Raw genomic sequence first — 15,485 nt, 5'->3', positions numbered from 1 at the left:
TATAAAAATATAAATTTATCTGCAATAGGACCTGTCAGGGAAGGGAAGTATTTCTTAGGGGGTGGATGAGATATTTGGACCTAAATCAAAATGGTGCAAGAAATAAATTAAATATGTCAGCTGTGAAGTGCAGAGGCCATACATTTATAACAAGTTAGGTGTACATGTAATAAACAACGTTTCCTGTCTTTACATATTGTGGCCCTTCACTGCTTATAAAGCTGTCAGAGGAGAGTTGGTTTATTAACATTTGCTGTTCTTTTCACTGACTTAAAAGAAAAGTGAATGAAATATGCAGTGAATGGCCACCATGTGTATTTTAGGTGAGATTAGTGATGATCTTGCATGATCACGAGCTCAGATAGTCCTGAATGAATAGTAAAATGTAAAAGTTGACAAATTAACAGTTAAATAATAACATTAAAATTTAATTAAGATCTACGTGAAAGGCACAATTTATAAATAACTGTTTTTATTTACAGTATGTTATGATATTCCTGTGACACTTGTGAGCAAATGTATTAATAAATAATACCAAGTTACAAGTGCCATGGACATGGCCTGATATAAATAAAAACACAGTTATGCCCTGTACACACGGTCGGACATTAATCGGACATTCCGACAACAAAATCCATGGATTTTTTCCGAAGGATGTTGGCTCAAACTTGTCTTGCATACACACGGTCACGCAAAGTTGTCGGAAAATCCGATTGTTCTGAACGCGGTGACGTAAAACACGTACGTCGGGACTATAAACGGGGCAGTAGCCAATAGCTTTCATCTCTTAATTTATTCTGAGCATGCGTGGCACTTTGTGTGTCGGATTTGTGTACACACGATCGGAATATCCGACAAAGGATTTTGTTGTCGGAAAATTTTATAGCAAGTGCTCAAACTTTGTGTGTCGGAAATTCCGATGGAATATGTGTGATGGAGCCCACACACGGTCGGAATTTCCGACAACAAGGTCCTATCACACATTTTCCATCGGAAAATCCGACCGTGTGTACGGGGCATTACAGTAATTATGAATGGTACATATGAATATGTAGCACTACCCCCATAGGAGTTGCTGATGTCAGGGTTCCCCACTGCTGCACAGCTAGTCACACAGCAGTTCCTTATTGCATCCAGATACAGAAGTCAGTCCTTTGAATTTTTTTTTGTTATTTTATTAGAGGATGATAACTTGGATGGGATAAGGGATTATGGGATGCCCAACTTGAAAACGTCCAACAATCAAAATCAGGGACAACTTCCTCCCTATTAACAGATTCCTCTTCTTCCTTCCACCTGCACAAACTTAGTTCCCTTGTACGGCTTCCGCTGGTTCACTCCTGGGGGAACTAACCATCTCTAGTTAGTTCAGCAACAGCCCGTTCCAGGCTAGGAACTTGCAGTCCCTTGGTAAAGTAGCACATGTGGAGTGAACAGCATCTCACACAACCTTCTGCTTCTCCAATAGACACTGGTCCCAGTTCTACTGCTTGCAGGTAGCTAGCCCACCTGGCTGCCACCAGCCCACCTGGCTGCTTTCTCTTCCCAGTCCTCCTGACTGACACACACATGGAGACTCACCAGGGCAATGTTGGAGGAAGACTTGGCATACTGCTTTCTTCAAGAGAGCACTGCTACGGCTGTCAGTCTCTCCCCTTGTCTGTCCCTGCACCGTGCTGAACTGCTCACTGTCTCTCCTTGCTCTCTCTGCTGCCTGACCAGCTAAGGTCCCTCCAACTGCCTCCTGTGGTAGGATCCTTCTAGGCCAGCCTCCCGAACTCCAGCCTGAGGTAAAACCCCTCCTGGCAGGGGTCATTCAAGGGCCACTGACAGACTCTCCTCAGCACTGCTTTTCCATCTTCCACCCGACTCCCCGACTGGCATGGCTCATTCCTATTTAAGGGCTCCTTAGTCCCCTGCCAGGCCCACTCCTGGGGATTGGCTAAGGGCCCCCAAACATTTAGGGCAACCTCTCCCAGCCTTTTCCCACTGTCTTCCAGAATGCTCTCCAACAGTCCTAACCTCTAGTAACCCTGGCTTAATTACAGACTCACAGGCTAAACATGAGTCAGAGTATAGTTTGCCTGCTCTCACTTCTAGCAGCACACACTAGAGGGTGCTACACTTTTAAATATATAAGGAGAACAAGCTGATAACTGTGTTCCCTCGAAAAGTCTACAGTGAAATGGTAAGAGAAAGGGGTCAGGCAGGACCCTGAATCTTTAGGGATAGGACCTCATGATTTCTCAACATGGCCTGCTGTCATTGCACTTTAGATATGACATATGACACTGTTTTCTATATATTTATTATTGTGTTGCCCTAATTATGGAATGTTTGTGTATTAGCACTCTGAACATACACATACAGTATTTGTTCTATTTACATGAGGACATATGTATATTTGAGATGCTTTTATGTTTAGGATGCATCACTGATAGATAGGGTTACATTGAAATCATAATATTTATAGTGTACTCTGTCTTTTGCACATTTGGGTAATAATAAATGCATTGAAATAGAAAAAATATAGTAGGCATGCAGATTTATTTTTTTCATGAGAGACTATTGGATGATTGTGGATAAGCTCAGAAAAGCACATCATAATCAAGCACTGTGACTGTAGCAAAACAATTGCTTGAATTTTCCCAACCTCTAAAAGAAATACTGTATACATAGTCAATAATCGAGTAGCGTTAGTAAACCCATTGCTGGTGGTTTCACTGTTACACTTTTACTGGGATATGATACCTCAAAGAGGGTTAGAAATATTTGCAAAATGATACATAATAAAACTAAAACAATACCCTGTTTCCTATTGATAAGTACAACTGGAACTAACAGTATGTTTAGCTGTTGAGAAGAGTTAGGCCCCCTTCACACTAATCTGCTGCAGTTTCCTTGCAGCGCAGTGTGCCCACAGTATTTGTGCGGGTTACCTCTGCTTTGCCATAGACGTCCTTTAGATTGGTCAGTTTTGGTATGCTTTCAGAAAATGCACCAAAACCGCCCAATCTAATTGAAACCTTTGGCAAAGCACGGGTAACCTGCATGAATACTATGGGTTTATTGTGCTGAGGGGAAGCTACAGCGGATCATGGTGAAAGGGGCCTAAGGCCTTTATTTGAGGCCTGTAAAATCTTGTCACCCTCAACTGCCCTGGTCATGCCTACAAGGTCCTCTTGTACTCCTTTGGGCAAGATTTATTAAAGGATAATTAATGAGAGCGGATGTAAAGTTAATTCACTTCAAACATCTGATTACATGCAAGGGAACTTTAAAAACAAAAGCATCTTTTCCACATGACCGGTTGTTTATTGCAAAAGTTACATTATCTCTCTCTTTACTTGACTTTACTTGTCATTGTTACAGTGGTACTAAAGCCTAAAGTCTAGTACACAGGGGCCGAATGTCAGGTGGCATCTGTCAGTTCAATAGAATCCGTCCGACATTTGGCCCGTGTGTACATCAGCCTTTCCAACAGAAGCCGTTCCGCCAGCTTCTGTTGAAGGGGCATGACTGGAAAAGGTCTGCTGGTCAGCTCCCGATCAGTACTCTCAATAGCTGAGAGCACTGACCGGAGTGTTCTGGCAGGGGGGACGCACCCCCCTGTCAGAACACAATAGCACAGTTGGGAATATCGCTGTACTAACATCAGATTGTTAGTACAGCGGCTCCTACCTGAGTTGTCAGGGTTTTTTTTCGTTCAACCCACTGGGTTGAATGAAAAAAAAATAGTAGTGTGTACGAGGCTTAAGTGTTTTTACCTACAATAAGATAAAAAACGCCCCACTACCTGTCCTACCCCCCTCTTTCCCTAAACACTTACCTGGTTCCATGTCAGTGATCCAGTGCTGTCTTTGGCTCCAGCTACACTCTTCTCACTTCCTGTTTTAACAGGAGAAACTGAGGGCAGTGAATCCATAGGCTCCCGCTGCCATCAGTCCAATGTCTATAGACACACATCCTGATTTGGGACCCAACATGATTGCACATGTGTGGGTGCCTCCTAGTACCAGTCTTGATACAGGAGGCACTCGAAGGAGGTAGGAGCCAACAGCGCTGGTGGGGGGACTGTCAGAAAAGGACGAAAATAATCTTTCTGTGCAATATTGTTGCACAGCACAGGTAAGGATAACCTCTTTTTTATTTACAACAAATAGCCTTTGGTATCACTTTCAGTCACCAGTCTGTAAACAGAATATGCATGTTTTTTTTTTATGTTCATGTGTATCAAGACTACTGAAAGGCAAGAATCAATGCAGTGACTGCCAGTTAGACTCTTTTACATGACTGGATGGCTGAAATGTTGACTCAACTGCAATTCCTTTAACATCACACTATAGTGAATGAGGCCTAGAAGCAGTGGCGTCGGCAGGGGGGGCTGACAGTGGCTGAAGCCCTGAGTGGGTCCCCAAAAAGCCCCGGGTCTTGGGTGGGCACTGTTCTATTATTATCCCTGAGCATCGCCGCCCACCGCCGAGCGGGGACCGATCTGATACCAAAAGCCTCCGAGTGCGGCAGAGTCACATAACAAGTCCCGCCTTCTGGAGCCTGCAGCGCCTATGATGGACGTCCCACTGGTCCAATGTCGGGACCACAGAGTGTGTGACATCCATCATAGGCGCTGCATGCTCCAGAAGGCGGGAATTACAATGTGGCCACAGCACCACATCGATCCCTGCTCCGGGATCAGATGGGTGGCTCTCCTCCTCTCCTTTGGCTGCCTTGCACCCCACGGCTGAGCTGAGCTGAGCTGCTGCTGCAGGACACGTGAAGTCTGTCTCCTGGTCAGGTAGGTCAGTGTGTGTATGTCAGGTAGGTAGGTCAGTGCATGTCAGCTAAGTAGGTCAGTGTATGTCAGGTAGGTCAGTGTGTGTCAGGTAAGTCAGTGTATGTCAGGTAGGTAGGTCAGTGCATGTCAGGTAGGTCAGTCCATGTCAGGTAGGTCAGTGTATGTCAGGTAGGATGGTCAGTGTATATCAGGTAGGTTAGTGCATGTCAGGTAGGTCAGTGCATGTCAGTGTATGTCAGGTAGGTAGGTCAGTGTGTGTAAGGGCACTTGTAAGCCAGGCAGCGACCAGTAAGTGAGCTTACTCCCCGAACCACACAACCACACAACCCCACCGCCGAGCCAAAAAACCCTGCGCCACTACCGCTGGCCTTGGACTTTGGGCTGAAGCCCCTGGTCTTTTTGCCACCTAGAAACTCCCCTGCCTAGTGGTTCCAGACTTGTAGAAACATGATGCTGAGGGAGACGGGCACACAAAAATGTACAATCACAAAGAAAGCCATTTACTACATCACTTATGCAAGCATACATTCTTAGAAAACTTTCAAAAGATTTCAATGGGGCTGGGGTTTAAGAACAAATAAATGAGGAATGATAAGGCAGAGACATGCCTATAGCAAGCAGTGTGATTTAGGTTTCCATTTCTGGCATAGCTGGCAAACATTTGTCTACCTGGTGGTCCTAAGCACAAATAAAATCTTTCTTTACCTTATGTATTTATTTATTTTTTAATTATTCTGAACTACAGACAGCCTTTTATTGTAAGATTTAAAACAAATGTCTGTAGGATAATATTTCACAGTATAAATCTGTTGCATTAAAAGCCCATTATTTGTTTTAGTTCATTTTATAACATGTGACATATTTATTTTACAGCAGCACCACGAATTTGAACAACACAATTCTTCGTTTTGATTTAATGTCACATTATTCAATCTATCTTGATTAACACAACCATTATCCAAGCTGTAAATTATGCCTGATCCCATCATACTCAGCTTATTTAATATTGTTTGCTTACGTTGAACTGAATAAAATTACTCTACTAATTCAAGAAATAGCTCATACAATGCTGTTATGTGACTTGCTAATGAACCTGGAAATTAATGCCTTTGAAACCAACAGCCTTATTGTCAACATGAAACTAGAACTCTAGTTTATAAATCTTCATAGCAGACTATGGAAGAAGAAGACCAGAACTTTGAATTGGTCAGGACTGTCTTTCTTTGTATAGTGCTGTCAATCTAACGTATTAAAAACAATTTATGGTAAGGAGAAATTGGGGATGACTTCACTGGTATGCTGCTGCTACTTTACTGTCCAATCACAGGCTGAGGTGGGTCATGAATCAGACTGTACTTCTAGAATGCTCTGTAGCCGGAAGAGAGGTTGGGGATCATATATTTTTCAGCTGAGAATGTAACTTACCAGTGCAGTTGCTGGATTAATTTCTTTTTTTTCCCTTATGTTTTATCTGGTGATCCTGCCAGCAACACACTTTCTGTCTTAGGGTGACAACAATCACTCCCCATACTGTATCCATTGGGAAGCAGATTGGCCACCCTAGGGCAGGACTACAATATCCTCTCCCTCTCCTCTCCTCTCCTCCATAACATTGAGGGAAGGAGTACTGTAGTTTTCAAGAGATATCAGAAAACAATGTAACCGACAAGAGTGAAGCATAGGCAAAGAACACAGGAAGTTATCAGCTGACAAGGTTTCTGAAAGAACCATTTTTTTTCACTTCTAGAATGGATCTTCAAGTACATTTAACATATCAAATAAAAAAAGTTCATTGTTAGGGTTTACATACCCTTCAACTTCAGAATTTGGCCTTTGTGGCTTTTATGACCATGGTAGAGATGTCAGCTTGTAAGTTCCCTTGGGGTTAAGGACTGATCAGAAAGGCTTTATGGATTTTGTAAGTGAAATGTGCACATATGTATTAATGCATACAAAATGGATAAATCAATTCTGAGTTCTCAAGCATTACTCTTAAAGACTATGTGCATAAATAAGGTAGCAGATTTACCTAAGCAGAAGCTTTTTACGCCACATTAGATATTGTCTATTATATTGCATAAGTAAACATAGTACATACCAGTCTGCAACAGCAATTCTAAATTTCACCTTTAGGACAACAGGGCAAGGCCTCTCTAAAATCCAGGTGCTGTACTTTCCCCTGCAACAAAAAGCAAAAACAAAAAAAAAATTATAAATGTGTAAAATCAGTTTATTATGTTTTAATTAGAAACCCTGCTGGGTAGATACACTCTCTTGCTCCTGGAGAAATGTGTGATAGCGACAACTGTGTCTGTCTGAATTGAATTGCATTGATCTGCATAGATCAATGGCAGCTTAACAAAAGGACATGTAGAAAACTAGGGATGAGCTTCGAGTTCGAGTCGAACTCATGTTCGACTCGAACATTGGCTGTTCGCAAGTTCGCCGAACAGCGGCAAATTCGAATGCCGCGGAACACCCTTTAAAAGTCTATGGGAGAAATCAAAAGTGCTAATTTTAAAGGCTAATATGCAAGTTATTGTCATAAAAAGTGTTTGGGGATCCAGGTCCTGCCCCAGGGGACATGGATCAATGCAAAAAAAAGTTTTAAAAACGGCCGTTTTTTCAGGAGCGGTGATTTTAATAATGCTTAAAGTCAAACAATAAAAGTGTAATATCCCTTTAAAGTTCGTACCTGGGGGTTGTCTATAGTATGCCTGTAAAGGGGCGCATGTTTCCTGTGTTTAGAACAGTCTGACAGCAAAATGACATTTTGAAGGAAAAAACTACCCGCGGCTATTGCATTGCCGACAATACACATAGAAGTTCATTGATAAAAACGGCATGGGAATTCCCCAAAGGGGAACCCCGAACCAAAATTAAAAAAAAAAAATGATGTGGGAGTCCCCCTAAATTCCATACCAGGCCCTTCAGGTCTGATATGGATATTAAGGGGAACCCCGGCCAAAATTTAAAAAAAAAATGACGTGGGGTTCCCCCTAAATTCCATACCAGACCCTTCAGGTCTGGTATGGATTTTAAGGGGAACCCCGCGCCAAAAAAAAAAAAAAAAACGGCGTGGGGTCCCCCCAAATATCCATACCAGACCCTTATCCGAGCACACAACCTGGCAGGCCGCAGGAAAAGAGGGGGGGACGAGAGTGCGGCCCCCCCCTCCTGAACCGTACCAGGCCACATTTATTTAAATTTAAATAAAGGAATTGTCAAAAACTGTCTCTTGTCATTTTTAACATTTTTGACAGTTTTTTAGTGAAATGGTAGGGGTAAGTACCCCCTTACCATTTCACACAGGGGGGGGCCGGGATCTGGGGGTCCCCTTGTTAAAGGGGGCTTCCAGATTCCGATAAGCCCCCCGCTCGCAGACCCCCACAACCACCGGCCAGGGTTGTGGGGATGAGGCCCTTGTCCTCATCAACATGGGGACAAGGTGTTTTGGGGGGCTACCCCAAAGCACCCTCCCATTGTTGAGGGCATGTGGCCTGGTACGGTTCAGGAGGGGGGGCGCACTCTCGTCCCCCCCTCTTTTCCTGCAGCCTGCCAGGTTGCGTGCTCGGATAAGGGTCTGGTATGGATTTTTGGGGGGACCCCACGCCGTTTTTTTTTTTGGCGCGGGGTTCCCCTTAAAATCCATACCAGACCTGAAGGGTCTGGTATGGAATTTAGGGGGAACCCCACGTCATTTTTTTTTTAAATTTTGGCCGGGGTTCCCCTTAATATCCATACCAGACCTGAAGGGCCTGGTATGGAATTTAGGGGGACTCCCACGTCATTTTTTTTTGTAAATTTTGGTTCGGGGTTCCCCTTTGGGGAATTCCCATGCCGTTTTTATCAATGAACTTCTATGTGTATTGTCGGCAATGCAATAGCCGCCGGTAGTTTTAAATGAGTTTTTTCCTTCAAAATGTCATTTTGCTGTCAGACTGTTCTAAACACAGGAAACATGCGCCCCTTTACAGGCATACTATAGACACCCCCCAGGTACGAAATTTAAAGGAATATTACACTTTTATTGTTTCACTTTAAGCATTATTAAAATCACTGCTCCTGAAAAACGGCCGTTTTTAAAACTTTTTTTTGCATTGATCCATGTCCCCTGGGGCAGGACCCAGGTCCCCAAACACTTTTTATGACAATAACTTACATATTAGCCTTTAAAATTAGCACTTTTGATTATTCATGTTCGTGTCCCATAGACTTTAACGGTGTTCGCGTGTTCGAACAAACTTTTTTCCTGTTCGCATGTTCTGGTGCGAACCGAACAGGGGGGTGTTCGGCTCATCCCTATAGAAAACAAAGGAGCCCTGTTTACACCACAATGTGCAAATCACTGCACTGCAGGTAACCACACCACAATGCATCACTGTGAGTTTTGGTACATAGAAATGCAAGCGGCATTTTGTGATATTTCAACAAAGTTAAAAAAACTGCTTAATAGTACCTTGTGTTGTAATAAGATGAAGAACCCAGGGTTGAAGGAGTGTATTACGCTTAGAATGCAGGGATCGGGAGTGCGCTGTGCTCAGAATGCAGGGTTAAAGAGTGTATTATGCTCAGAATGCAGGGTTAAAGAGTGTATTATGCTCAGAATGCAGGGTTAAGGAGTGCGTTGCGCTCAGAGTATTATGCTCAGAATGCAGGGTTAAGGTGTGCATTACACTCAGAATGCAGTGTTAAGGAATGTATTATGCTCAGAATGCAGGGTTAAGGAGAGCGTTGCGCTCAGAGTATTATGCTCAGAATGCAGGGTTAAGGTGTGCATTACATTCAGAATGCAGTGTTAAGGAATGCATTATGCTCAGAATGCAGGGTTAAGGAGTGCGTTGTGCTCAGAATGCCGGTCTCCGCTGATCACTGTTAACAGCGGCAGAGGAGGCTGGAGGCCGGATTGAGAGAGAGACCAGGACATAGAAGATGCGGCGGAGCCGCGGAGGAGGCTTGAGGCAGAAGGTAGAGAGCCTAGGACTGAGACATAGAAAGTGCGGCGGAGACGCGGAGGAGGCTGGGAGGAAATCAAGGTTCGACACCTAGAAGGCGGGGGTCGGGGTGCTGGAACCTGTTCACAGTCTACCTGTCACTTGCAGATGGTCGACAGGTGGACCGTGATTGACTGGTTGCCAACCCCTGATCTATGGCCTGCCTAGGAGGAGATATTGCCTTGCTTTGCAGACAATTGCCATTACTTCCTGCTGTGTATGTGGAACAGGAAGTAATGAGGTAGCTCCCAACTCTATCCAAAACTAAAATAAAAAGTTTTGCATTTGCATACGTTAAGGTCTTTATCTGTTTAACAACTACAAAAGGAACAGGCAAGTTTTATTTGTGTTTTTATGCCTTCTCAAATACTTTATTATGGCTTTCTGCCAAAGCACATGCACAATTTACAAGGGATAAGAAGCTTTTCCAGTTCATTCTGTACTTGTATTATTTTCTTGATCTATAAAAGGCTTACCATAGTTGAAAAGAGGTAACAATATTGTGCTGAAAACCAGAAGATTGTAAAGTATGTGAAGGACCTCTAATGATAAATACTTGGAGGATGATTTACTAAAGCCAGGGTTTTTTCACTTCGCAATGTGAACGTTCACTTTGAAAAATGCATGTTTGCTAGCGAATGAGAGAAAATAGAGTGAAACCTTTTCACTTTAAATAGCCAATAATGTGTAGGAAATTAAAAAAACAGGATTTTTTGATAGTGTGTGATTGGTTGTCACAGATTCATCGTATTTACTAAACTCAGTGAACATTCACTTTGCTAAGTGAACAATCTCTTTAACTTTGGAAAATCAAACTGAAAGTCTGGATGTATACTCTACAACACTTTAAAGTGAAATGCAATTTTTATGTAAATTCATGTTATGTTTATGCTGGAGTTCAGGATTGTAGCTTAAACATAAAATTGCAGCAATGGAAAAGCAATGCTTTTGGCTCCTTTAATAAAATCTTTAACATTGTTCTGCACCTGACTGCTGGAGATAAATATGTAACATGGCCACAGATAGAGCGAAGCTTGCGTTAGATGGCAGTATTAATTGGGACAGAAACATAACAATTTAATTAGTGAATCACTGCATGTACAATTGTTATAATCCATATATGATCATATAGACAAAAATATGGAACTAGAATATTATTTCTTATTCTCATTCATCAAGATCGCTTCCTGTAAACTGTGGATGGATGACATTTTATTATAGTTTTTACACTTTCAAACAGATATAGCGTTTACATTTTCAAACAGATAAATACACTCATACATTCCGTAAGCAATGTGTTCAGAAGAATTTTCAATATACAATTTACTGAAATTGTAAAATGATATTTCTTTTAAATTAAAAAACATGTCATACTTTCCTGCTCTGTGCAATGGTCTTGCACAAAGCGGCCCCACCCTTCCTCTTCTGGGGTCCCCTGCAGGTGCTCCAGGCTCCTCCTCTTCTCTGAGTGCCCCTATAGTAAAACACTTGCTATGTGTGCATTCTTGCAGGCTTGATCCTTGACACACACGCTTTGCTGCTCAGACCTGTCCCCCACTCTCTGCTCACAGGATTTGAATGACAGCAGCAGGAGCCAATGGCTCCCTCTGCTGCTTCCATGTCCTTTGAGGAGAGAGTGAGAGGGCAGTTCCTCCGTTTTTACCTTATTGCAGAAAATGAATCAGGGTACAACAACTTAAGCCTTTACAAAGATTTTAATGGTAATGCAACTTTTTTTGCCGTGGCTAGTTTTAAAAGGCATGCTAGTTAAACTTTCTCTAAATAAAGTTTAGTAAAGGGAAACATGTACAGAAAGTAACATGGGGGCATCCAGCGGTGGCCCGTCCATAAGTGGCACAGGGGCACTGCCTCCCCTAATCTCTATGCGCTTGGCCCTAATCTCCATACAGGGAGCTGGATGCATAGAGTTCTACGGGTTTTTATTTTTTTGTAAAGCACATGATTAGAGCACTGCGCCCTGAGACCACCCACTTGTGACAATAGCGATTCAACATTTGCTAGTGTCTTCCTGCCTCTCCTCCCAGCCAATCAGGACAGGAAGTGGGTCCTGAGACCAGATTGGCTGGGAGGAGAAGTGACCGGATTGAGCAGGAGGAGAAGCCGGTGAAGCCGCTGAAGCCACCCGTGACCTGGATGGGGTGGGTGCGGGGATGGCGGGCTTGCGAGCGGGGCTGTTTAGCACCCCCACAAAAAATGGAGCACGAGCCGCCACTGGGGGCATCCATTGCTAGCCTTCTGAAAATGCTAGTTGCCTGGTTGTCACTAGCTTTGATACTTTCTAAGTTAGTGACACTGAACGAGAATATAATCAGATACTGGAATACTTCTATATAATTCTGTGAGAGCTAACATGCACATAATGAGCAAAGTCATAATTCATACAATGACAAAGAAAGCAATCTTTAATTCATATTAGTTAATTTATAGAATGTTTGCTTCCTTTAAATAAGAACTTCAGGAAAAAAAAGAGTTAAATGCAGGAAGGTGCATTCACCTCTCTCTTTTGTTAGCAACTTACTGGTTCACTGAGTGCTGAGAGTACAGTTTTCTCTATACTCCAGCTCTCTAAAGCCTAGTACACACGGGCTGAATTTGGGGTGGCATCGGCTAGTTCAATAGAAACCGGCCGATATTCGGCCCGTGTATACTGAAGCCGTTCCGACAGAAGTTCGGCCGGCTTCTTTGAAGGGACATGACCGAAAAAGGTATGCCGATCGGCTCCCAATCAGCGCTCTCAGCCAATGGCTGAGAGAACTGACAGCAGTGTTCTGGCAGCTGGCCCTCCCCCAGTCAGAACACAAAAGGACAGCAGGTGAGGCTGATGTACTAACATTGGGTAGTTAGTACTGCGACTCATCCTGAGCTGTCAGGTTTTTTTTTTCATACAGCCCTGCTAAATGAAACTAGTAGGTTGTACCAGGCTTTAGAGGAGGGATACGGCTCTCCTACACAGCAGCTGCTCTGCCTGCCCCCCCTTGTCTGCCTTTTTTACCTTCTGCTTCTGTCTTTGTTCTCTTTTGTTTGTCTTTTTTTTTTCAAATTTTAGAGTTCAATTCCTCTTTAAGTCAGAACTCCAGTCAAAGCTTTTCTTGTTTGGGCAGAATAGCAAATTATTACATTCCCTGGTCATCTCTTGTAACATGTCTTTGACACTTTACTAGAGCATCTCTATATGCTGGTGATATCAAAGGCCACACTAGTTCATTGGTGTTCTAGGAGGGGTACCAATAACCATTTATTTTTCAAGGGGGGAGGGGTGCTATATTTTCAATAAAGTAGACATCTACAGATGTAAAAGTAGAAGAAGTAGAAGAAGAAGAATTTCTGTTCTCTTCCTGCTTGGTGCAACACCCGTCATCTAGACACAAACAGAGAACAAATATCTCCCATAAAGTCAAGGGTAGCAATAAAATCCTGACAGAGGCTATAAACCTTCTCCCCTAGATTTTTTTTTTGTATTTTAGCTTCCTTTGAAGGGATGTCTCCTCACAAATAGAAAGAAAGTGGGGACCTCCCTAAAACTGACAAGAAATACGGAAGACACAGCATATAAGAAAAAAAAAAAATTTTTCATGCTATCCTAAAAGAAAAAAAATATTTGGCTTCAGTTGTTATTTAAGTTTTAACGTTAAATCTAAGCAAGGATGCTTATTTCAATCACTGCCCCAAGAGATATAGGGCTAAAACTTATTTATTTATTTTTTTTACAAGTAAGTGTCCATTAAAATGTTTGGTAAACAGATAATTTATTTAATTTTATGTGGATAAAATTTCACATCTCAGTAGATTGATAAACTTATGTTTATAGCAATTGGCTATGCAACTAACTTGATGTTTTTATTTTGGTGACGGTATCATATAAGCAAAGATGGGAGTAGCATTGTTGAAATCAAATCAAAGCTCTATCGAGAAGACCCTTCTCAATTTACATATGGAGAAAGAATCTGGAGCTGGCAGGTCAATGAGTAGATTATACCATGAGGACAGGGGCTTCCTGTAAGTAATCTCTGTTTAGCTGTACTTACTTATATAAAAATGTAAAACATGCCCTGCTCAAACTTTCTTCCCATTTTTAGCACAGTTCCCAATGTGGTGAAAACATAAAGTGACTGGTTTATGTAATGATAATGGTACATGACAGTAAACAAATTCTACAAAAATCCTTATTTCAATGCAGAATTATGGGCAGGTCTAAAATCCTCAGATTAATCCATGAATTCATCAAAAAATCGTTAAAGGGTCAGTCCAAATGATGTTTAATTTTTTGGTACATACTGGAAAGGTAAACCACCTCACAATTTATTTTATTGCTTGTGGTCTGTGGTAGGATGTCTGCCATTGAGTTCCTGGGTCTCCACACTTGTTGTAGCCATTATAAGGGAGTCGCACTGCTCATGATGGATTTTTTATTTTATATGGATTACAACAGGAGGAACTGGAACAACCAAAGGTGGACCCAAAGATCCCAGGTGCACAGTAAGAGGAGTTGGTAATGTTGGCTAGAGATCGCACTGCTAGAGTGTCCAAAACATATAAGCACACCAAGCTCCATCAGTAGATCCAATCTCAGTTTTGACATGACTGACCCTTATGCAGGTGCAAAATGGGTTTCCCACTATGTGTAATAAATCCTATCTGAATGCTGATGTATACAATCTGGAGTCTTCTGATGCTATTTGGTCCGTTTTTAATAAAGAAGAATTCCAGATCGGTAGATTTATACATGGTCTAGCTTGGACTAATGTAACTATGCATACATATACCTTAGCAGGCCGATAGAAGTTAGAAATCCCTGAAGTAGACACCACTGTTCCAGTCATTTCCACTTGCTTCCATGCTGAGTGGCTGCCCTGCTGCATTCTGAACACAGAAGGTCGGCCACCAAACAGGAAGAATGCTTTACATTTTCTCAATGACTGCAAAACGTTCTCTGACTGGGCTAAATGGAGATTGAGACATTACAGCCCTGCCTTTCCACCTCGTCCAATCAGAGGATGCTTTGCATACCTGGAATTCTTCTTTGAATTGAATTTTTAAATGTAAATAGTACATGAGGCTGTATTTACATCAGCCTTCTGTAATTCCCTGCACAATTGAAGCCTAGGAAAGGAAAGAGCAGTAATATATGCCAGTCTGGCTCTACTGCATTGCACAGTGCTGTCAACCTGATAATGAGAACTTACTAATAGGGGGAGATAGAATAACATCATCAAACTTCTGCTAATTTTTCACTATCCAGCTGCTTGCTTTAAGTTCTGATTTAATAACATTGTTAAAAGGTGTGAATATACATAAACACTAGCAACTAGCTTTTGTCTGCTCAATTCAAAAATAAGCAACATGAAACCTAAACTCTGCCAAGCAACTAGGCATCCCTGTAATTTGCCATAGGCTCTTTATAGTGTTACATTTGTATGGAGATGTGTGTGAAAAAATATATGGTTGCTATGTTATTTTGGTCAAATAACAGTCTAAGTTTATTGTTTGCCCTTTTGCTCCCATTGATACAAAACGTAACCTTCCACATTATCTTTCTCTGTATGCGCAATACATACAGAAGAACATTTTACTGAGATGCAGCTGAGTCCTCTGCTTCCTGTAAGCGGGTCTCATTTTGTACATATTGAGGGTTAAAAGGATATCTGTAGTTTAATATAACCTCAGCACCATCTGCA

At 42.1% G+C, this 15,485-nt stretch overlaps 1 protein-coding gene across 18 annotated transcripts in view; it reads right to left on the bottom strand.

The window, feature by feature from the left end:
• Positions 1-15,485, bottom strand: part of LOC141144787 (poly(rC)-binding protein 3-like) — a 1,428,155-nt gene that overhangs the window by 173,903 nt on the left and 1,238,767 nt on the right. For all 18 annotated transcript variants that reach the window (XM_073630801.1, XM_073630798.1, XM_073630799.1 and 15 more), the window contains one exon: positions 6,894-6,974. The gene's annotated coding sequence lies outside the window, so the exon portion shown is untranslated. The remainder of the gene's footprint in view (positions 1-6,893; positions 6,975-15,485) is intronic.

This window comes from Aquarana catesbeiana, linkage group LG05 (genome assembly GCF_042186555.1).
Source record: "Aquarana catesbeiana isolate 2022-GZ linkage group LG05, ASM4218655v1, whole genome shotgun sequence".
Lineage (NCBI taxonomy): Eukaryota > Metazoa > Chordata > Amphibia > Anura > Ranidae > Aquarana > Aquarana catesbeiana.
This window is presented reverse-complemented; position numbering and strand designations above follow the sequence as displayed.